The sequence below is a fragment of the Salvelinus alpinus genome, chromosome 24 (genome assembly GCF_045679555.1).
Source record: "Salvelinus alpinus chromosome 24, SLU_Salpinus.1, whole genome shotgun sequence".
Taxonomy (NCBI): Eukaryota; Metazoa; Chordata; class Actinopteri; order Salmoniformes; family Salmonidae; genus Salvelinus; species Salvelinus alpinus.
This window is the reverse complement of record NC_092109.1, coordinates 36,810,870-36,835,857: the sequence shown is the minus strand read 5'-3', so window position 1 is coordinate 36,835,857 and position 24,988 is coordinate 36,810,870. Positions and strand designations below refer to the sequence as shown.

General features: G+C 41.5%; 1 pseudogene; it reads left to right on the top strand.

Annotated features, from left to right (window-relative positions):
• The first annotated feature begins 2,150 nt into the window (after nt 1-2,150).
• LOC139551892 (dnaJ homolog subfamily C member 3-like) lies at nt 2,151-15,262 on the top strand (annotated as a pseudogene).
• Nucleotides 15,263-24,988: the final 9,726 nt, after the last annotated feature.

Here is a 24,988-nt window from a genome sequence, read left to right as displayed (position 1 = left end):
AAATTTACACTTTAAGATATACCATTTTGTGTGTTTCCTGTCTTTCGTGAGATCAAATGAAACACACTCAACATAACTGTCCCTTAAGGACCATTCCCACACTCTCAAAAGTAGACATATTGTTTAATTCTCCCATTTTGGGGATTTAGGAGTTTGGCCAAGTGAAGTCCCTTGTTCTCTCAAATCAAATAAAATTGTATTGGTCACATACACATGGTTAGCAGATGTTAATGCGAGTGTAGTGAAATGCTCGTGCTTCTAGTTCCGACCATGCAGTAATATCTAACAAGTAATCTAACAATATCACAAAAACTACCTTTATACACACAAGTGTAAAGGAATGAATAAGAATATGTACATATAAATATATGGATGCGCGATGGCCGAACGGCATAGGCAAGATGCAGTAGATGGTATAGAGGACAGTATATACATAGGAGATGAGTAATGTAGGAAATGTAAACATTATATAAAGTGTCATTGTTTAAAGTGACTAGTGATGCATTTATTACATCCAATTTTTTATTATTAAAGTTCAAATTAAACATTATTAACTCAATGTTAGTGATTGCTGTTTAACAGTCTAATGGCCTTGAGATAGAAGCTGTTTTTCAGTCTCTCGGTCCCTGCTTTGATGCACCTGTACTGACCTCGCCTTCTGGATGATAGCGGGGTGAACAGGCAGTGGCTCGGGTAGTTGTTGTCCTTGATGATTTTTTGGGCCTTCCTGTGATATCGGGTGGTGTAGGTGTCCTGGAGGGCAGGTAGTTTGCCCCCGGTGATGCGTTGTGCAGACCTCACTACCCTCTGTAGAGCCTTGCGGTTGTGGGCGGAGCAGCTGCCGTACCAGGCGGTGATACAGCCCGACAGGATGCTCTTGATTATGCATCTGTAAAAGTTTGAGTGTTTTTGGTGACAAGCCAAATTTCTTGCGCCTCTTCAAAATACTGCGTAGTCTCTGTGCTCTCTCTGCATGACCACGGGGAGAGAGTCTCTGCCAGGAATGTACGACCTGAGACAATAAAACCTGGGTTTAGGAGAGAGTGAGAGAGAGGGGGAAGCCACGATCTACACCCAGAAAGGGCCACATCATGACAGTGGGTTGCGACTGAAAAGACACCTCAATTTGTATTCACCAAGCAAAAAAGTTTGGTAACACCTGACCTAGAGGGTTTCAAGTTTTCACGTTGTTGCTTTAAGCCGAGATACAAGCGGTACATTTCTCAAGGAAGACTTGACTCTGATGCACATGGACATAACTTTGGTTTGTCTCAATGACATTCAAAAGCTGGACTTTGTTTGGGGAAGTAATCTTCTACAATGTGTGACTCTGTCGCTATCAATTGATCTATTAATTAACAGTTGAAGTTGGACGTTTACATACACCTTAGCCAAATACATTTAAACTCAGTTCTTCACAATTCCTGACATTTAATCCGAGTAAAAATGCCCTGTTTTACGTCAGTTAGGATCACCATTTTATTTTAAGAATGTGTCAGAATAATAATAGAGAGAATTATTTATTTCAGATTGTATTTCTTTCATCACATTCCCAGTGGGTCAGAAGTTTACATACACTCAATTAGTATTTGGTAGCATTGCCTTCAAATTGTTTAACTTGGGTCAAACGTTTCAGGTAGCCTTCCACAAGCTTCCCACAATAAGTTGAGTGAATTTTGGCCCATTCCTCCTGACAGAGCTGGTGTAACTAAGTCAGGTTTGTAGGTCTCCTTGCTTGCACACGCTTTTTTAGTTCTGCCCACAAATGTTCTATAGGATTGAGGTCAGGGCTTTGTGATGGCCACTCCAATACCTTGACTGTGTTGGCCTTAAGCCATACTCCCTCTTCTGCTCACTGCGCCCCTTTTGTTCACCCAACTCTAAGTGACCGGGAGACTTGCATGTGCAAACTGCACGAAAATCTCAGTTTTATCATACAGAAACTGCACCACCTGAAGATAATCAACACTTTCAATCCTGATGAACTTCTAAAATCCGTCACATGCAACACGGAGTGCATGAAGTGCATGTATGGAGAATGTGCGGTGTGCAAGGACCTCTCGTCCCGTCTCTGGCCAATACAATGATAAGAATGAAGTGACTTATGTCCAGTGGGCAACTGTGGATAAGGAGCACAAGAATGGCCCCAAATGGCAGAACATCCAAAGTCACCATCAAAAAAAGAGCTCCAGACCACCCAAGAGCAACTGCTGGAACAGCTGAACCTGATGCTGCGCAAGTTTAAGATGCACACTTACAACATCAAGAATCAGTTTACCCACTACAGGGCACTGAAACAAGGCTTCAAAGCACATGAATGCTTAATTCATGTTGACTTTTCCAAAAATGACCTCTGTAAGTACGCCACAGAAGTACAGGCGGCCCACTTCAGAGCATCACACCAGCAGGCATCATTGCACACAGGTGTGCTTTATGTGCACCGACTGGTGTCCTTCTGCACAGTGTCCCCCTCCAGACAGAAGGGCCCACCAGCAATCTGGCAGCACTTGTCACCAGTGCTTGATTATGTGCAGAGTGCACATCCAGAGGTCTCCACTATCCATTTGTACAGTGATGGCCCTTGCACTCAGTACAAGCAGCGAGGGAATGTTTTCCTGTTTTGTACTGAGCTGTTCAGAAGAGGATTCACTGCTGGAACGTGGAACTTCTTTGAGGAAAACCATCGCAAGAGTGCCCCGGATGGAGTGGTAGGGCCCTGAAGAGGACGGCTCACGGTCTTGTCAGCAAGGGGACAGATATCCCTGATGTTCAGTAACCCTAGGCCATGGAGAGCTGACCTACAGTGACGTCAGCTGCTTGTTCACAGCAAGACAACATCTGAGCTGTGAGTGCTTTAATGCAAAGCATTTCACATTCAATCGACAGAAGGCTCCCACGACCACAGGAGATCAGTGGCAAAGTTCTGAGGTTGTTGGCAAATGGTGTGCGCTGAAGTACAACGGTCAACTGTACCCTGGCATCATCACAGACACAAACAACACATACGTCTAGGTTTGTTGTATGAAAAGGATTGAGGCCAACAGGTTTTGCTGGCCAGCCCGCGAAGACATCCTTTGGTACCCGTTTCAAGACATCCTGTGTACCATCCCACCAGCGAGGCAAGTCACAGCTCGTCACATGGAAATTGACAACGAAGTCTGGGCCAAACCAGAGACTGTTTCTTAGAAAAGGCAAGGTAAGTTTTTGTTCATTAATTTATTGCAATTCTATATGAAACACAAATTGTATGTCGTGTTTGCAAGTGAATGTTGTGTTTTACAGTGGGGCAAAAAAGTATTTAGTCAGCCACCAATTGTGCAAGTTCTCCCACTTCAACTAATGAATTTATTTGCAAATTATGGTGGAAAATAAGTATTTGGTCACCTACAAACAAGCAAGATTTCTGTCTCTCACAGACCTGTAACTTCTTCTTTAAGAGGCTCCGCGGCAGCTTTCCAATATTTGGGAATCTCAGACGATACAAAAGAGAGGTTGAATTGGCTAGTAATAGGGGTCGCAAAAATTTCGGCAGATCATTTTAGAAAGAGAGGGTCCAGATTGTCTAGCCCGGCTGATTTATAAGGGTCCAGATTTTGCAGCTCTTTCAGAACATCAGCTATCTGGATTTGGGTGAAGGAGAAATGGGGCGGCTTGGGCGAGTTGCTTTAGGGGGTGTTGATCGGGGTTGGGGTAGCCAGGTGGAAACCATGGCCAGCTGTAGAAAAAAGCTTTTTGAAATTCTCAATTTTAGGTGATTTATCGGTGGTGACAGTGTTTCCTAGCCTCAGTGCAGTGGGCAGCTGGGAGGAGGTGCTCTTATTCTCCATGGACTTTAGTGTCCCAGATCTTTTTTGAGTTTGTGCTTCAGGATGCAAATTTCTGCTTGAAAAAGCTAGCCTTTGCTTTCCTAACTGCCTGTGTATGTTTGTTCCTAACTTCCCTGAAAAGTTGCATAACACGGGGGCTATTTGATGCTAGTGCAGAACGCCACAGGATGTTTTTGTGCTGGTCGAGGTCAGTCAGGTCTGGAGAGAACCAAGGGCTATATCTGTTCCTGGTTCAACATTTTTTGAATGGGGCATGCTTATTTAAGATGGTGAGGAAGGCTCTTTTAAAGAATAACCAGGCATCCTCTACTGACGGGATGAGGTCAATATCCTTCCAGGATACCCGGGCCAGGTCGATTAGAAAGGCCTGCTCGCTGAAGTATTTTAGGGAGCGTTTGACAGTGATGAGGGGTGGTCGTTTGACCGCAGACCCATTACGGATGCAGACAATAAGGCAGTGATCGCTGAGATCCTGGTTGAAGACAGCAGAGGTGTATTTGGAGGGGAAGTTGGTTAGGATGATATCTATGAGGGTGCCCGTGTTTACGGATTTGGGGTTGTACCTGGTGGGTTCATTGATAATTTGTGTGAGATTGAGGGCATCAAGCTTAGATTGTAGTATGGCCAGAGTGTTAAGCATGTCATAGGTCACCTAGCAGCACGAGCTCTGAAGATAGATGGGGGGCAATCAATTCACATATGGTGTCGAGGGGACAGCTGGGGGCAGAGGGTGGTCTATAGCAAGCAGCAACGGTGAGAAACTTGTTTCTGGAAAGGTGGATTTTTAAAAGTAGAAGTTCAAATTGTTTGGGCACAGACCTGGATAATAAGACAGAACTCTGCAGGCTATCTCTGCAGTAGATTGCAACTCTACCCCCTTTGGCAGTTCTATCTTGTCTGAAAATGTTATAGTTAAGGATGGAGATTTCAGGGTTCTTGGTGGTTTTCCTAAGCCAGGATTCAGACACTGCTAAGACATCTGGGCTGGCAGAGTAAAACAAACTTAGGGAGTAGGCTTCTAATGTTAACATGCATGAAACCAAGGCTTTTTACGGTTACAGAAGTCAACAAATGAGAGCACCTGGGGAGTAGGAGTGGAGCTAGGCACTGCAGGGCCTGGATTAACCTCTACATCACCAGAGGAACAGAGGAGTAGGATAAGGGTACGGCTAAAGGCTATCAGAACTGGTTGTCTATTACGTTCAGAAGAGAGAGTAAAAGTAGCAGGTTTCTGGGCGCGATAGAATAGATTCAAGGCATAATGTACAGACAAAGGCATGGTAGGATGTGAGTACATTGGAGGTAAACCTAGGCATTGAGTAATGATAACAGAGATATTGTCTCTAGAGACGTTTAAACCAGGTGATGTCACCGCATATGTGGGAGGTGGAACTAAATGGTGGGTTAAGGCATATTGAGCAGGGCTAGAGGCTCTACAGTGAAATAAGACATTAATCACTAACCAGGACAGTAATGGGCAAGGCATATTGATATTAGGGAGAGGCATGCGTAGCCGGATGATCAATAGGGGTCCAGTGAGTGGTTGGGCTGGCTGGAGACACGGCGATTCAGACAGCTAGCAGGCCGGGGCTAGCAGAGGGCCTTAGAGGGACGTCTCGACGGAGGAAAGTCTGTTTTAGCCTCCGCATGCGGTGATGTCGATAGACCAGTTGTGATGGATTAGTAGGGTTCCTTGTAGCAGAGGGGTCCAGGTCCAATTGGCAAATAGGTGTAGTGGCCCAGGAAATTGGCAGATGGATCTATACAGCTAACAGTCCAATATGCTCTAGACAGCTAGCGGGCCGCGGCTAGCAGCTAGCGGGCCGCAGTTAGCAGATGGACATTCAGGGGACGTCGCGATGTAGAGGCTAGTTGAGTACCCCCTCGAGCAGATTACGCCGTAGTTCAGTCGTGAAGGATCGAAGGATTTGATTTGCATTTGTCCTCAACAATTTCTCAACATTTGTCCTCAACTAATTCTAGAGCAGAATTATATCTTATAAATACTTATCTTACTCCAGAAATATAATATTACAAAGGCAGAAGGTAATTAAAGTGCAACTTACCTCTGTCTCTGGCTAAGAACCCAAGACAAACATATTAAGACAAAAATATGATTAGTGCTTCACGTCAAAAAACTGTGTTTGACTGACAACTTTGAGAGCCAATGGACTTAAAAGTTTTGACAAGCTATTTTGAATCCATTTCATTGGTCAAAGCGTTGCGAAACGTTCATGTAGACGTAAAGGGGACAATAGTATCGATTCATGTAAAAATAAAAAAATAAATAAAAATGGTTTTCATCCGACAGCAATGGTATAATAATATAAATCTATGAAACTGAAGTGATTTAGTAAAATGTAACGGAGTAAAAGGTAAGTTACTTCCTTCAGAAATTTCGTAAGAGTACAAGTACAGCCCACTGAGAGTAACTAGAAAAGTATTAGTTCCTCCAAAAAGGGCAGTGGGCCCGATTCAAACCCATGCCTACCCTGACATATGTGTGCCGTTGTCATTGATTGTACCCACTGGACCACTCAGGGACTGAGACACGTATTATTGTATTTTGCCTATTGCTTGCCTTGACCATATAATAAACCTATTGTACAAAAAAAAATAGATTTTCCCGAATGAAAAATACATCTACCCCTTACAAATATTGTCAATTTATTTTAATTCACATGAGACGCATGTAGCCTACATAGGCTACTTGAACTGACGCCCAGTGGACCTATAAAACACCACTTACAGCAGCTCCCGAGCCGTGATTCTAAATATTAAATAGACCTTTAAAATCCTCCTGCTGCAGGATTAATTTCCTCCTGCAATGAAATTGTTCATATTAAGATCCAACATCTCTACCTGACCTACTATGAGCGGGCAGCTGTGTTTCTGGCAATGGGGAAGTCCAAGTCAGCCCTGTCGGACCTGACCAGAGCTATCCGACTCAAACCAGATGTGAGTGGACATGGACAATTGTCAACAATAACATAATCTCTGTTTCATGACAAGTCACGGTTATGGACAACAACCTTGTGATATTGTTATTAACGCTCTTTCTCCATCTATCTCTGCCTTTTAACCTGTATCTATCTTTCTCCATCTATCTCTGCCTTTTAACCTGTATCTATCTTTCTCCATCTATCTCTGCCTTTTTACCTGTATCTATCTTTCTCCATCTCTCTGCCTTTTTACCTGTATCTATCTTTCTCCATCTATCTCTGCCTTTTAACCTGTATCTATCTTTCTCCATCTATCTCTGCCTTTTTACCTGTATCTATCTTTCTCCATCTATCTCTGCCTTTTACCCTGTATCTATCTTTCTCCATCTATCTCTGCCTTTTAACCTGTATCTATCTTTCTCTTTCTGTCTGGCTGCTACCTTACTTACTTACTTACTTTACTACTACTACCACCACTACTACTACCACTAGTACTACTACTACTACTACTACTACCACCTACCACTACTACTACTACTACCACCTACCACCACCACTACTACTACTACCACCTACCACCACCACTACTACTACTACCACCTACCACCACCACCACTACTACTACCACCTACTACTACTACTACTACTACTACTACTACTACTACTACTACTACCACTACTACTACTACTACCACTACTACTACCACCTACCACCACCACCACTACTACTACTACTACCACCACCACCACTACTACTACTACCACCTACTACTACTACTACCACTACTACTACTACTGCCACTACTACTACCACTACCACTACTACTACCACTACTACTACTACTACTACTACTACCACTACTACCACTACTACCACCACTACCACCTCTCTCTCTATCTCTCCCCTCCATGTTTTCAGGCCAGACTGCAGATGGGGAATATCCTCCTAAAGAAGGGCAACACCCAGAAGGCCCGGGAGAACTTTCAGGCTGTGGTAAGTCTCGATAAATAGAAATATAACTACTAGAATGTTACTACTATAATAATATTATTTTTCTATGTCTAGATGCACCTTATCCTTCTGTCAATCAAAATCTCACCAATGTATTTTTTTCTTCCAATGCTCATACCATCATCGCATCCTCTCGCTGTCTCATATTGCCGTTACATTTTTTTCTCATTCATTATCCTTTTGTAGTTGCAGTTATGTGATGTGGGCAAAGGAAATATGAAGGGTTAGATGAAACTTTATATGAGTTGTGTGCTATTATGTATTTATTACAAGTTATAATTGCTTCAGAAACTTTACCTTTTTTATTTTTCTCCTCCTCAGCTGCAGCGCTCCCCTGACCAGGAGGAGGCACGGCACCAGCTGATGAGGGCTAACGAGCTGGAGGAGCTGCAGGAAAAGGCCCACAGACCCACCACAGAAGAGACTACAGGACTACCATCAATGTGTTGGATCGGGTCGTAGTGGTAGGGGCTAGCTCCGCCACAGCGCCTCGTCGTTAGGCCTGGTGGTGGAGGTACAGGTTAGCGCTGCCCCAGGACCTAGGCATTGGGCCTGGTCATGGAGGTAGGGGTTAGCTCTGCCACAGTGCCTAGTCGTTGGGCCTGGTGGTGGAGGTACAGGTTAGCCACAGGGCCTAGTCGGAGGATGGAAAGAAAGTAAGGCCTATTTTCCTAAACAATTCCATCATCATCAAACAGTGCTGTATTATACTTCAACGGTCTTTGTATCAAATTATAAAAAGGTAAAATTCACACCACTGACCCTACCTTCCTTTTTCCAAAAGCTGTCCCCCTGGGACCCTGAGTCTCTGGAGCTCCGGGCTGAATGCTACATCCGCCTGGGAAACACCAGGAAGGCCATCCAGGACCTGACTCCCACTGCCTGGCTGAGGAATGACAACCCGAGCTGCCTTCCTCAAGCTCAGTACCCTGCACTATAGCCTGGGGGAGAACAAGGAGTGAATAGGGTACGCTCACTAGGAATTTGTATTAGTAATAGGGAAGAGTGATTAAACAAACAACCACCCACATTTATCAAGCAAATACATATCAATTAAGAGGTTTTGTGCTTCAGAGCCACATTGATTTGTGTTTTTCTATCTGTCGTTGATTTTGTGACACTTGAAGTTTGACAGTTGGTAAAGAACTGTCTTTTGAAAACAGTGCCTTCGGAAAGTATTCAGACCCCTAGACTTTTTCCACATTTTGTTACGTTACAGCCTTATTCTAAAATGTATTAAATAGTTTTTTCCCCCTTATCAATTTGGGGTGGCAGGTAGCCTAGTGGTTAGAGCGTTGGGCCAGTAAGCAAAAGGTTGCTGGATCGAATCCCCGAGCTGACAAGATAAAAATCTGTCGTTCTGCCCCTGAACAAGGCAGTTAACTCACTGCCTTGTAAATAAATAAAATAAATAAATAAGAATTTGTTCTTAACTGACTTGCCTAGTTAGATAAAGGTTCAATTTAAATCAATCTCCACACAATACCCCATAATGACAAAGGAAAAACAGGTTTTTAGAAATGTTTGCAAATGTATTTAAAAACCCCAGAAATATGACATTTACATAAGTAATCAATCAATCAATCAAATGTATTTATAAAGCCCTTCTTACATCAGCTGATGTCACAAAGTGCTGTACAGAAACCCAACCTAAAACCCAAACAGCAAGCAATGCAGGTGTAGAAGCACGGTGGCTAGGGAAAAACTCCCTAGAAAGGCCAAAACCTAGGAAGAAACCTAGAGAGGAACTAGGCTATGAGGGGTGGCCAGTCCTCTTCTGGCTGTGCCGGGTGGATATTATAACAGAACATGGCCAAGATGTTCAAACGTTCATAGATGACCAGCAGGGTTAAATAATAATAATCAGGTCATATTCCATAACAAAATCTGCCGTTTCCAGCTACAATAGTCGTTTACAGCATTAACAATGTCTACACTGTATTTCTGATCAATGTTATGTTATTTTAATGGACAAAAAATGTGCTTTTCTTTAAAAAACAAGGACATTTCTAAGTGACCCCCAAACTTTTGAACGGTAGTGTACATTGTGTAAATCTCTCTCTCAATTTCTTCTCCTTCTGCAGTCACGTCCGGGAGTGTCTGAAGCTGAACCAGGATGGCAAGAAGTGTTTATCCCACTTCAAACAGGTACAGCTGCTCGATGAGCTTCTTCACTCTGCCGAGGAGCATATCGAGGAGGAGAGGTCTATACTACTGCATCTAGTATGGACATTTCGGGAGTCTTTTGGTTGCCTGAAGAATATGATCACTTGCCCGAAAATGTTGTGTCAAGTTGCCTGGATGTCCTTTGGGTGGTGGACCATTCTTGATACACACGGGAAACTGTTGAGCGTGAAAAACCCAGCAGCGTTGCAGTTCTTGGCAAACTAACCGGTGCGACTGGTCTGTTGTCTTGCCCGTTCACCCTCTGAATGGCACACATACACAATCCATGTCTCAATTGTCTCAAGGCTTAGAAGTCTTTCTTTAACCTGTCTCCTCCCCTTCATCTACACTGATAGAAGTGGATTTAAGAAGTGACATCAATAAGTGATCATAGCTTTCACCTGTATTCACCTGGTCAGTCTGTCATGGAAAGTTCTTAATGTTTTGTACATTCAATGTACAACACACTGTATGCCTTTCACCTACACATAGGGGAGGAATAGGAAAGATCAGAACTGGAGTTCTTTGTATCTGAGGAAACTCTTCCCCGACTCCCATAAATGCCATACATTTTTTGTCTTTCACTTCAAGAATGGGGAAGAACCAGAAAGATCAGTTTAACAATGTTTATGTCTCTGTTTCCAGTATGAAGGAAGTTAGAGCTAGTTTCACGAGCCGATGCTAGATACCCATAGACTTCCAGTAATTGTGCTAATGCTAGTTAGCATTGGCTCGCGAAAATATGTCCCAACTTCCTTCATACTGGACACAGAGACATAAAAATGGTGCCTATGAGTTCATCTGACAATGGGTAAGTAGATAAAGGGCCTTATTGCCAAAATCCCGAAGTATCCCTTTAAGGCTACTGGAATCCTTTGCAGTTTGGTTGTTTTCACTAGTTAAAAAATAAATAAAATGACACCTACCCAATGGGGCAACGTCAGAGCAGGCTCAAATTCCATGACTGCTCAGTTCACTTGCCCCAGGCAATAGGGCCACCCTAAATATGGACTTATGTGTCAGTCCCTATGTGAGTTTTATATTTCAGTCCTTTTTTGTACCTTTGACAGTTTTATATTTTAGGTTTCTTTGACAGTTTTATATATTTTAGGTTTCTTCTCAGGTTTCTTTGACAGTTTTATCACTAAACCTATTCTATTTGTATCCACTTTGATTGATTTTAGTTATGACTATTGTTTAACTCTTCTTGCCCTAAAATGAAAATGTATTATTGAATATTTTGTTCTCAGGTATGAAATGGCCATACAATGGCCATACAACTATGAGTCAGTGATGAAGACAGAACCTAATGTCCCCTACTACACCAATAAGGCAAAAGAGAGGATCTGCTTCTGCCTGGTCAAGGTGGGTCCCATCACATAGAAACAGATGGATTGTGCCGTTGCCATGGCCTCAGCCATAGTCATTTGATAGAAATAGCTTGGCCTGTTCTAAAGTCAGAAATGAATAAGTAGTGTGATCAAATTCTCAGAACTATTTTCACAGCTACTGATTTCACAACTTTAAAAAAAAGTATATTACTTAATGATTAATTAATTACAAATGGACTGGGAACCACTAATAATTAAGCAATAAGACCTGAGGTGGTGTGGTATATAGTATGGCCAATATACCACGGCTAAGGGCTGTTCTTTACGCACGACACAACGCGGAGTCCTTAGCCATGGTATATTGGCCAAATATCACAAACCCCCGAGGTGCCTTATTGCTATTATAAACTGGTTACCAACGTAATTAGAGCAGTAAAAATAAATGTTTCGTCATACCCGTGGTATACGGTCTGATATACCACAGCTGTCAGCCAATCAGCATTCAGGGCTCGAAACACCCAGTTATAATGCTTTATATACGTACGTTGCACCATTATTCTCCACCAGAAAAAGATGGCTGCTAAGGCAATATACATCTGCTCTGAAGCCCACCAGAGAGATCCATTCAACATCCTTCGAGAGACAGAGCTGAGGCCTTCATCCTCAACCGGGACTACGAAGAAGGTACTTTCACCATGCTATTACTGTAGCATAGGGAACGATGACATGGAATGAAAGCACTTTGTCACATTGTTTTTAACTCCTTCAAGTACTCTGGCTTTATTTACTTGTGGGCTTGTTGTAGCTCAGGGACTCCCACACTTGCCATGTAACCCAGTGTTTATAGCCAGGAGGACTCCCACACTTGCCATGTGACCCAGTGTTTATAGCCAGGAGGACTCCCACACTTGCCATGTAATCCAGTGTTTATAGCCAGGAGGACTCCCACACTTGCCATGTAACCCAGTGTTTATAGCCAGGAGGACTCCCACACTTGCCATGTAACCCAGTGTTTATAGCCAGGAGGACTCCCACACTTGCCATGTAATCCAGTGTTTATAGCCAGGAGGACTCCCACACTTGCCGTGTAACCCAGTGTTTATAGCCAGGAGGACTCCCACACTTGCCATGTAACCCAGTGTTTATAGCCAGGAGGACTCCCACACTTGCCATGTAACCCAGTGTTTATAGCCAGGAGGACTCCCACACTTGCCATGTAACCCAGTGTTTATAGCCAGGAGGACTCCCACACTTGCCATGTAACCCAGTGTTTATAGCCAGGAGGACTCCCACACTTGCCATGTAACCCAGTGTTTATAGCCAGGAGGACTCCCACACTTGCCGTGTAACCCAGTGTTTATAGCCAGGAGGACTCCCACACTTGCCGTGTGACCCAGTGTTTATAGCCAGGAGGACTCCCACACTTGCCGTGTAACCCAGTGTTTATAGCCAGGAGGACTCCCACACTTGCCGTGTAACCCAGTGTTTATAGCCAGGACTCCCACACTTGCCGTGTAACCCAGTGTTTATAGCCAGGAGGACTCCCACACTTGCCGTGTAACCCAGTGTTTATAGCCAGGAGGACTCCCACACTTGCCGTGTAACCCAGTGTTTATAGCCAGGAGGACTCCAACACTTGCCGTGTAACCCAGTGTTTATAGCCAGGAGGACTCCAACACTTGCCGTGTAACCCAGTGTTTATAGCCAGGAGGACTCCAACACTTGCCTTGTAACCCAGTGTTTATAGCCAGGAGGACTCCCACACTTGCCGTGTAACCCAGTGTTTATAGCCAGGAGCCTCAACTGATACTTGCACTTGACTTTATTTCCACCCTGACTAGCTCGGTCTTTGCTGGTAGCTACTTTATTGAGGAAACATGTACTTACTGTGATACAGTATGTGGTTGTCTCTCCTGATGAATGGTGAGACAACCACATAGATGAATTGAACTGTAAGTCGCTCTGGATAAAAGCATCTGCTAAATGACTAAAATGTAAATGTAAGTCCTAATTACTGCACAGCCAAACTCTCTGCCTTTTTTTCTTTACCCCTCCTTAGCGGTGGAAGACTACGAGGAAGCGATGGAGTTTGACATGGAGAACAATGAGATCAGGGATGGTTTGACGCGAGCCCAGGAACTGCTCAAATTCACCCCGAAGAAAGACTATTACAAGATTCTAGGTGTCGAAAGGTATGGCTGACCTAGAGAAGGGAACCGTGTTCAAATACTTCTTCAAAACATAATTCCTGTCTATATGTGATCTGTCTATATGCGATTGGACCAGGGAAAAGTAAATTCTTTTGAAATTGATTCTATTCTTTTCACCAACCTCTGTGATCACTTCAGGGAAATTGGAATGCATTTACTCCTTGTATTCAAACAAGCTTTTACCTTATGTTATTTTTCTCCAGGAGTGCCAACAAAGAGGAAATGATCCATGCGTACAGGCAGCAGGCCAAAAAGTGGCATTCTGACAAGTACAGAAAGGATTGGGAGAAGAAGAAGGCAGGGAAAAGGTTCATCGACATCACCTCTGCAAAAGAGGTGCTCACCGACCCAGGTACTGTACTGTATATGCACCTGATAATGTTGATCAAGCCTAGTATGATTGTATTTAGGAAGCTGTGACCTATTTGGAGTATGAGGACATCCTGTCAAACAGTTTTCAGCAATCAAAACGTGTTGAAAGCATAGCCGGAAACAAGATTAACTTGTTGTTTATTTGCATGTCTCTCCATCCACTGTAGAAATGCGTAAGAAGTTTGACTCAGAAGTTTGATCCCTGGACCCAGAGAGCCTGCAGGGTGGAGGAGGGGGTCAGGGTGGCCAGGGATGGCCCTTCCACTTTAACCCGTTTGAGTCCGGCGGCAACTACCACTTCAAGTTCCACCACTAGTACTTTATAATACATTGTAAAATATATATATTAAAAAAGTCTGTCTCTTCACAGTAACCGTCATGTCGTAAGGTGATCTTTTATCTGGGTTTTTTATGGTTTTATTGCTATCTTGGGGTGGCAGAGAGTTCCATGTAGTCATGGCTCTATGTAATACTGTGCGTTTTCCCAGCCTCTCTTCTAGACTTGGGGACTGTGAAGAGGCCTCTGATTACATGTCTTCTGTTGTACTGATGAGTGTCCGACCTGTGTACCGACTGCTTGAACAGACAGTTTGGTACCTTTTAACCCATCAACACCTCAACACAAAGACCAATAGTGGCGATACAGTCAATCTCTCCTCAACTTTGAGCCTGGAGAGACTGACATGCATACCACTGACATTCGCCCTCCGTGTACATCTAAGTGCAATACGTGCTGCTTTGTTCTGGACCAACTGCAATTTTCCACTCGAGTGGTCAAAGACACAAAGTCCTGTATAGGTGTGCTGTTCAGTCCTCCCATCTAGGCCCAGGCTGTTGATGCTGTCATTACATTCCTCAAACTACCCATGTTGTTTTTCTTTAGGATGTCAGTCTGCTGCTTTTACTTTTTGCTTTGTGGTTGTGCCATTTTCTTCCACCTTATTCTTCCTCAAAGGGCTTGTTTTGGTAGCAGCGTAGCCTGTTTTGGTAGCAGCGTAGCTTGTTTTGGTTTTTGCTCTGCTAGAATAGCCTGGGTGCCGGACTGTTTCTCCATTTATTTAATAACGCTAAGACAAGCTCAAGTCGCATGAAAGCAGATTCAGAATGACACCCAAGCTATTTAAACAGATTATAATCAGAGCTGCACAATGTTCAGAGCTTTCAGAATGTTTTATTAGAGATGTTTGTTCTCTTCACCACACAAACTATATAAGTGTCTGTTCTGTTTGTTATATTTCTATCTGCAAAGTTTTCAACATTCTCCACTGAATATACCCTTGTCTCGACTTAATTGACACATTTTACATTTACATTTAAGTCATTTAGCAGACGCTCTTATCCAGAGCGACTTACAAATTGGTGCATTCACCTTATGATATCCAGTGGAACAACCACTTTACAATAGTGCATCTAACTCTTTTAAGGGGGGGGGGGGGGGTTAGGAGGATTACTTTATCCTATCCTAGGTATTCCTTAAAGAGGTGGGGTTTCAGGTGTCTCCGGAAGGTGGTGATTGACTCCGGTTTCACAACAGGTGTTATGAAATATTTGGTGACTTAATCCTTCCTGGTTGTGTACCCAATCACCATAGAGAATGATAGATGCCTCTAGTTGCCAAAAGGCAGTTTTAGCATTGGCAGTGCCATTTGAGGACTTTAATGTAGTCAACTGGGTGGGACTTTCAACTTCATTGGCTGAACCCTTCCGATGACCTGGTTGGAGTGAAATCAAAATCAATTCCAATTTTATTGGTCACATACACATGGTTATCAGATGTTAATGTGAGTGTAGCGAAATGCTTGTTCTTCTAGTTCCAACAGTGCAGTAATATCTAACAAGTAATCTAACAATTCCCCAACAACTACCTAATACACACAACTCTAACAAGGAATCTAACAATTCCCCAACAACTATCTAATACACACAACTCTAACAAGGAATCTAACAATTCCCCAACAACTACCTAATACACACAACTAACAAGGAATCTAACAATTCCCCAACAACTATCTAATACACACAAATCTAAAGGGGTGAATGAGAATATGTACATATATGGATGGGCGATGGCCGAGCGGCATAGGCAAGGTCCAGTAGATGGTATAAAATACAGTATATACATGTGATATGAGTAATGTAAGATATGTAAACATTATGAAAGTGGCACTGTTTAAAGTGACTAGTGATCCATCTATTAAAGTGTCCAGAGAGTCATGTTCAACCGGGTCATCAGGAGGGATCAGCCAATCACGAAGGAACATTTTTTTGTTTGCTTAATGGCTCTGCCTATGCTGTCAAAGACGCTATAATGGCACAGGTACAAAGACGAGACCTCTCTCTCTATGCCAATCACACGACTCCTTCCTAGTTGTGTACCCAATCAAAGGGGTGAGAGTGAAGCTTGTCTGTCTACTTCCTGAAAGAGCCTGCGTTGTTGCGTTCTCGCTCTTTTTTCATTGATTTCAAAGCATGTCTTTTTTTTTGTCTTTTATTTTTCAATTTGCTTTCTTTTTAATAACCTCCATATGTTGTCCACTCGTCTTGATGTTGTTGAAAATGTATGAGAAAAATGGAGAACCGCACCCTTTTAGGGAGCTCGGATGCAATAATTTATTAACCAACGTATTCCCCAGTTCAAAGAAAGTGAAGGGACTCCCTGCTGCAACAATGAACAAACTATTGAGTAATTTTAATGTTTCAAACAAATTATGGAGTACAAAAAATGTATGGATACAGACACCTCCACTACCCTGTTACTACTAGTATTACTGGCTGAATGCTCAGCTATGAAAAGCCAACTGACATTGACTCCTGAGGTGCTGACCTGTTGCACCCTCTATAACCACTGTGATTATTATTTGACCCTACTGGTTCATCCATTAACTTTTGAAGAACGATCTGGCAAAATGGCCATGTACTCTTATAATCTCCACCCGGCATAGCCAGAAGAGGACTGGCCACCCCTCAGAGCCTGGTTCCTCTAGGTTTCTTTCTATGTTCCAGCATTTCTAGGGAGTCTTTCCAAGCCACCGTGCTTCTACATCTGCATGGCTTGCTCTCTGGCTTAGGTTCAGTTTCTGTAAAACTGCTGATGTAAAAAGGGTTTTATAAATACATTTGATTGGATTGTCAATATCAACTATAAGTTGAATTTGAATTCTAAGGATACAGTATAGCTGTAACTGAAAGCTTTGAACGTCACTGACTGCTAAACTACGTGATATTTTTAATGTGACGACAACCTTGTTATTAACTGCCTGGAACGGGTTATTTTATGATTTTAGTTTCTATGGACAGTTTTTACATTGCCAAACAGAATCAACTGAAATGCTCGACTGTATTAAAAAAAATGGAAACAAACCCTGTTCTCCTGTGAATGGTGTAGTTTCTTTATACTGTCATCATGATCTTATTTGGTCCATACGTCAAGTAGATTTTTAGGTGCAAAACTTGATGGCACACTATTTCTAGCTCTTGTGTTTGAGTTGTCTTTATTGTTGTGCAAATATGAGAACAATCTTCCAGTAATCTGTGGTGGGTCTGTAGTTTCGTGACAGGTAGCCTAGCGGATAAGAGTGTTGGACCAGTAACCAAAAGGTAGCTGGTTTGAATCCCCAAGCCGATGAGGTGGAAAATCTGTCGATGTACCCTTGAGCAAGTCACTTAAACCTAATTGCTCCTGTAGGTTGCTCTGGATAAGGGTGTCTGCTAAATCAATTTTCCAGGGAGGCTATCCCATAACACCTTGCAGGGCACCAATAATTTGAAACAATTCTGAATAGTCCGGCACAGTGGACACGTCATAGTACCATTTTAAAACCTAGCAGTAAAACCCAGTAATGGTTCCAATCGTTTTTCCCCCTAATTTTTGCATCTGGGATTTTAAGCTACTTCATATAAGGTCTGTGTTTGGTGTATGCTTACCCTGGCATGACGTTTTGATAACCATCTAATTCTCTCTCGGACAAGGGGAGTTTTATCAGTATATTCGCCTCAATTTACTCAAAATTTTTTAAATGCTAATTAGCAACAGAGAAGACCTCAGCAAGACTACAACTTCCTACAGGAAGCTCCTGCACGTCATCTCTAACCGACACTGTCAGCTACCATTCACCAGCGCGATGAGAGCACCCCATACAATAGCAATCTGTCGATATAATTGAGAACTATCATCAGAAATCACGCAATATGAATGCGACTGTGGGGCACCGCCTGACCCACTAGTTGGTCAGAAGGTTCAAATCAACGTTTCATATCGTGTTGTAGATGTACTGTATTGACAATGGCACAATAACGCAAGATCACATTTCCAGCATGGTGTCGGTGGACTTCATTGCTTCTTAATTTATGGGTGTATTACAACTCTTGGATAGTTAACATTACAGATTAGCATAATTGGATCAGATTATTTGATGATTTAATGGTCTCTAATACATTTTTTACAAATCCCAAATCACTATTTCAGGGCTGACCAACTCTGTTCCTGGAGAGCTACTATCCTGTTAAGTTTTAGCTCCAAACCCAGTAGTAACTAACGTGATGCAGTTAGTTAGGTGCGCTAGATAAGGGTTTGAACAAAAACCTACACTCCCATTCAAACCCAGAATCCTATACTTTGTAGTGGAAATTCTAACCAGAAAGGAAAAGACTGTAGATTGTTCAAACAACAACTTTTTATTAAAAATCTGGAGCAGTGAACAATCCACTCAACATTGCAGTGTTAAGGGCCCAATGAACAAGAGTTGGGTCTCAGCTTTTATAACCTTTGTCTACGTGGCAGTTTAGCAGATGTGTGAGATCATGATGGGAACATAGCATACAAACAAGTGATAACGGCAGTTTTGTTACTCCTTTCTGCTGTTAGAATTGTTCTCTTCATATCTCCACACAGCTGTGCCCTTGAAAGACATGAAAAGAACAGGATGGACCAGAAACCGGTCACTCTCAGACAGCCCTTAGTCACATAGCCAAAGACAAAGTTACTCTCAAACAAGAGAGGAAAAACACTGGCTTCTTCTTACATGAAAGAAACAAAAAGTGGAAATGTACAGGTTTAAGGCTTATACAGCGTATGTGCATAAGAGTTTGTAATTTTCCCAATCATATTCCTCCCTTTTGAGACTATTTTCAATCTAATACAAAATTACAAGTAAGCATGTAAGTAATAATTCATAATGTAAGCCAATTATGTCCTAATCTAAGCAAAACTTCAACCAAGCAAAATATAAAGCATTGTAGGCTCTCTTACACCAGTACATTATCGTTGTAAATGGCTTCCGTTGAGCCACTGAGTTTTTTCCCCTTTATGGTGCAAAACATTTAAGGGAATCATTTAAAGTTACACAGGAGTACACTCTTTGTCCGTACAAAGAGGACAATCATCACGTTGACACTGTCCACACTGCCAGAGTTCAGCATCGACCTACTGCGTCTTCTAGAAATGGGGCGGCTATTGTTTGCTGGACACCCGTCCTGAGCCTTAAGTTGGCTTGAGCTGGAGCGGGTGTTATTTAAGTCCACCGTGGAAGTATGCTGGTGTTGTATACTTCAGTTGCATTGTGGCCACTTCTCTCAGGGCCCATACAACAGCTGCAATGAGAAGTCTGGCCACGAAAGCAACAAACATGATGCGTAGAGTCTGGTCTTGGTCCTCCCATGGCCACTGGGGTCACCTATGATGATCCATCAGCTGGTACATCTTTGTCTGGGTTGTGGAGCACCATCCTGCAGTAGCTGGCGTGAACCCATGTAGACCTCTGCAACCTTCACCTCTGCCTGGGTCGTCAGGAGCGCCTGGAATGGACCAGTCCGGCGCTGTTGGTGCCAAGTCTTTCTGCAATCTTGTATTATGCCCTAGTTATTTCTTAGCTGATTATGGCCCACTTCTCAAATGAAGTCTTATATGTATACTGATCCATATATAAACACTGGATTAGATATGTCTTATTAATTACTATTATTTTTAGAGGAATTATTAGAAGGGTTTGACACAGCATTTCTTGTCCACAACCCAGAGGACCCCAAACCACTCAACACAGGCTAATCTGGGAGGGGAAAGGAAAACTTCACTTAACCTCAAGCATACAGATGTAGGATCTTACTTTGATCACCCTGTTGCAGGACAACTTTTCGGCAATGCAGGACATTTTTAACTTGTAGTGTATTTGAGGTTTGATAAGGCTTCTGAAATTTCAGACTTGATTTTCCCTTAAGAAAAATATATCAACCCCTGACAAAAGACAATTTATTATAATCCACATAACAATTCACATTTCCTGTTACTGCAGGATTATTTTCCTGCTGTAGCAAACTGACTCGAAGTAAGGTCTATAATAAACTTTAAACACACTCATACAGTACTGGGCCTTTTTTATTGTTACATCTAGGCAAACCTGCAGCTTCACAGTCAAAGATCAAGGGGTTTGACAAGGCTAGGGTGCAAGGAGTACAAGCCTTATTCAACCAGAAGTACAGTATGTATCATTGTATTTGAAATGTACTGTATATCTGTGATTCAACAATTCAATAACGGTCCTGCACCGCTTTTAAGCAAGCTTTAAAAAATGTAACCACTAATATTCACAGGCAGAGTTCTGGATACAAGGGCTGACATTTGATTTATCAATTAGCTCAAAACTGATTAGTAAAACAAATTGTATAGTGTATACCAAAAGTATAGTGTCTAGTTTACATATATACAGTTTACAAATCATTATGAACACCTGGGCCCAGATTCACAAAACAGTTTTTAAGCAAAAATCTAAACAATTTCTTAAGAAGAAAAATAAGTTCATAAGAACAGCAATTCCTCAACAATATCTTACGATTCAATGGTTTACTTACGAAGTTCTCCAATGTCTTCTTACGAATCTTCTTAAGATGTTTGTTGCTAGGCAACCGATTTAGCTAGCTGTCTAGCTAGCAATGGTAATCATGTTGGCATATTTCTTAGTGAGATTACTGTTCTAAAACATGTTCTTGGGTTTAAAATAATCAATACTGAAACTTTCAGATGAAGTTTGTGTGAATTAAACAGGTTCAATTCCTTTCATTATCTTTTTCTCTCACTGCCCTGAGTTTAAGACAAGGGTTTAACTATCTTGGAATTAAGAACATTTCCAATGAAATTTGATTATGGAAAAATTAAGTTCTTAACTTTTTGCTTAAGGAGAAACATAATAAATAGCACAATTTTTTTTACAAGAATACCATCTTAGCTATAGCTATAGATCAAAAACAGACCAAACTGAATCTTACCTTGTAAAATGTTTTCTGTTTGGTGAAAATGTTGTGTAAAATAATAGTCTGGTGATCAATAATGGCAGACTAATAAGATATCCTCATGATCTGTGGAGTCCCGGCTTTCGTTGTGTATCAAGTTATTCCGTGTTTATTTCGTTTATGCTTCACAACGATAACCCGGATGTAGGTTGCAGCCATCTTGAAATGAGGTCATCGGCTCGGCTTTCCCTTATATTTGTATGCCCATATATGGTAGTAAGATTTGACAGCTCCGATCAATAGCCAAGATACTCAGCTTTTCCGCAGACACGCTGCTTTTGCAGATAGGGGCTACCGTTCTCATTCCAAACCGAATTGAATAAAACAAATCAAATAGGGTCCACAAATATGGAGACTTTACAATAGCTTTGAGGTCAGGTCTAGGATTGAATGGCGGAAACCCAGTTACTGAGATTTATCAGGATTTACCGGCCAAAATCCCCCCCTTTTCCCGGGATAAATAATTTACGAGAAACCGGTAAATTATAATAAATTATTTATATGAACAGCATGGCGTGAAATGGAACTGTGAAATTATATGCGATGTCTAAATGTGGCTTCTCTACGGCCTCTGCATGATGAATCATCAACGCTCAGGGTAGGGACAGACAGACCATCTCAGTATGGGGCGCAGTTCACAATGCATGTAGCCCTATCATCATGGTAACTTTTTTTCTTGTGACAGGTAGGCCTACTTTTGCTGAAGCATAGCCTATGCTAAGGTAATAGGGGGAAGAGAAAAGAGATACTAGGTGATTTGGTGCCCCCTTCTGGCTTAATACCTACACAATAGCCAGTAGGGTTTAACCTTTTACTCCAGTGGGCTAAATCAGTGTTTCTTGGAAGTCTTAAAGAAATCTATTTTGAAACAAAAGTATACACCTCACACACGTGGTTATGGGCTTAAAAAGAAGAAGACACCTGTAGCATGTCAGATATAGAGTTCAAATGTTTAGTTTGCATCCCAATATTACACTTTATATACATCACAGAAAACTGAAATATAACAAAACCATTTGACAAAGAAACACTGGATTTTTGGCATAAATATGTTTTTAATGTTTATTAATTATGAAATTATGAAAAATATTAATAACATTCAACCCATGAGACCACTAGAGGGTGATTTGGTCATTGGACTGCAATAAAGGGTTTTAATAGCAGGAACCAGGTTATCGAAATGTACAGAGATTTCCCGCCCAAACCCACTCCCATTTCCCCGGATAAATAACTGCGAGAAAACAGTCAATTATAATAAAATATTTGTATGAAAAGTAAGATGTGAAATGGAACTGTTAAATTATATGCGATGTCTATATCTGTCTTCTCTACGGCCTGCTCTGCTATCTGCATGATCAATCATCAATGCTAAAGGTGGGACAGATAGCTCATTTCATCCCGAGCGCAGACAATGCATGGATCATCTCATCAGCTGGTAACTTTTTTTTCTTGTCACAAGTAAATTTGCTGCAGCATCGCCTATGCTACAGTAAAAGGGAATAATATATTTGAAAGCACATCTAATTGACACATCTCCATGTGGCTTTCAGGGGTCACCTTATTTTCTTTTATGTAAAGATTATTTATTTTTTAATTGCAACTGCAGAGTTTAAATTCACTCGAATTTCGTTGCTTTAAATCAGTGCGCATGTGACCACTCTCGGTCTTTCTCTCTCTCCATCAATTCCATTCAAATTGCATCCACAATAGATCATCCTGTTCATAGATATACTATATTTAGTACCAGTCAAAAGTTTGGACACACCTACTTATTTGTAAAATTTTTATTGTACCTTTATTTAACTAGGCAAGTCAGTTAAGAACAAATTCTTATTTTGTCAATAGGGGGGCGCTATTTTCACTTTGTAAAAAATCGTGCCCAAATTAAACTGCCTCGTACTCTATTCTTGCTCGTACAATATGCATATTATTATTACTATTGGATAGAAAACACTCTCAAGTTTCTAAAACCGTTTGAATTATATCTGTGAGTAAAACAGAACTCATTTTGCAGCAAACTTCCTGACAGAAAGTGAAAAAGCTGAAATCGAGGCTCTGTTCCAGGGCCTTCCTATTAATTTGCCTGAAATCTATGGATATACATGCACTTCATACGCCTTCCACTAGATGTCAACAGGCAGTGAGAGGTGGAATGGGGTGTCTAGCTTGATCTGAGGCCGAACAAGAGCTTTTGGAATGACGTGTCTGGAAATGTCATTGTCTTCGAAGGCGCGAGAAGGAACCCCAGATTGCCTTCTGAAAAGCTTTCGGTATGCACGTTAGATATCTCCGGCTCTGATTTTATTTGATAGATGTGATAAAAACATCAAGTAGTTTTTTTCAACCGAGTTATATCAGTTTATTGAACGTTTATTGCGAGTTTTGGAATTTTATTTTCTTTGCGTCATGTGACGTTGGGCACGTTTGCGCCACATGGCTAGCTATGGTTGCTAATTCGACAGGAGAAGAGGACATTCTAAAACCAAACAACGATTATTCTGGACAAAGGACTCCTTGTACAAGATTCTGATGGAAGCTCAGCAAAAGTAGGAACCATTTATGATGTTATTTCGTATTTCTGTGGAAAATGTTTAGTCATATTTTCCGTACTTATTGCGGGCGCTGTCTCGCTATAACGTAAGCTGTATGTCGTACTAAAGTTATTTTTAAAAATCTAACACAGCGGTTGCATTAAGAACTAGTGCATCTTTAATTTGCTGTACAACATGTATTTTTTAGTAAAGTTTATGATGAGTTATTTGATTAGATTAGGTGACTGTCCAAAATATCTCCGGACAATTTTGTGCATTTTGACTACGTATTCACATTGTAAAACCACGATTTGTACCGCTAAATATGCACATTTTCGAACAAAACATATATGTATTGTGTAACATGATGTTATAGGACTGTCATCTGATGAAGTTTGTCAAGGTTAGTGAATAATTGTATATCTTTTGCTGTTTTTTTGCGATCGCTACCTTTGCGGTGAATGAATGTGGTTGTGTGTTTGGCTATTGTGGTAAGCTAATATAATGCTATATTGTGTTTTCGCTGTAAAACACTTAAAAAATCTGAAATATTGGCTGGATTCACAAGATGTTTATCTTTCATTTGCTGTACACCATGTATTTTTCATAAATGTTTTATGATGAGTATTTAGGTATTTCACATTGCTCTCTGTAATTATTTCGGCTGCTTTGGTGATATTTTTTATGGTAGCTGCAATGTAAAACTATGACTTATACCTCAAATATGCACATTTTCGAACAAAACATAGATTTATTGTATAACATGTTATAAGACTGTCATCTGATGAAGTTGTTTCTTGGTTAGTGACTAATTCTATCTCTATTTGGTCGGTTTTGTGATAGCTACCTATGCGGTAAAAAAATTGTGAAAATATGCGGTTGAGTCTTTTGCTATTGTGGTTAGCTAATAGAAATACATATTGTGTTTTCGCTGTAAAACATTTTAAAAATCTGAAATGATGGCTGGATTCACAAGATGTGTATCTTTCATTTGGTGTCTTGGACTTGTGATTTCATGATATTTATATGCTAGTATTTACTTGTGGCGCTATGCTAGGCTATGCTAGTCAGCTTTTTTACTGATGAGGATGCTCCTGGATCCGGGATGGTGATGAAGTAGAGGTTAACTGCCTTCTTCCGGGGCAGAACTACAGATTTTTACCTTGTCAGTTTAGGGATTCAAAATTGTAAGATGTTGAGATGTGTCTGTTAATTGAACTCTGTGAAGCATTTATTTGGGCTGGTAATTATAATGAACTTATCCTCTGCAGCAGAGGTAACTTTGGGTCTTCCTTGCCTGTGGCGGTCCTCATGAG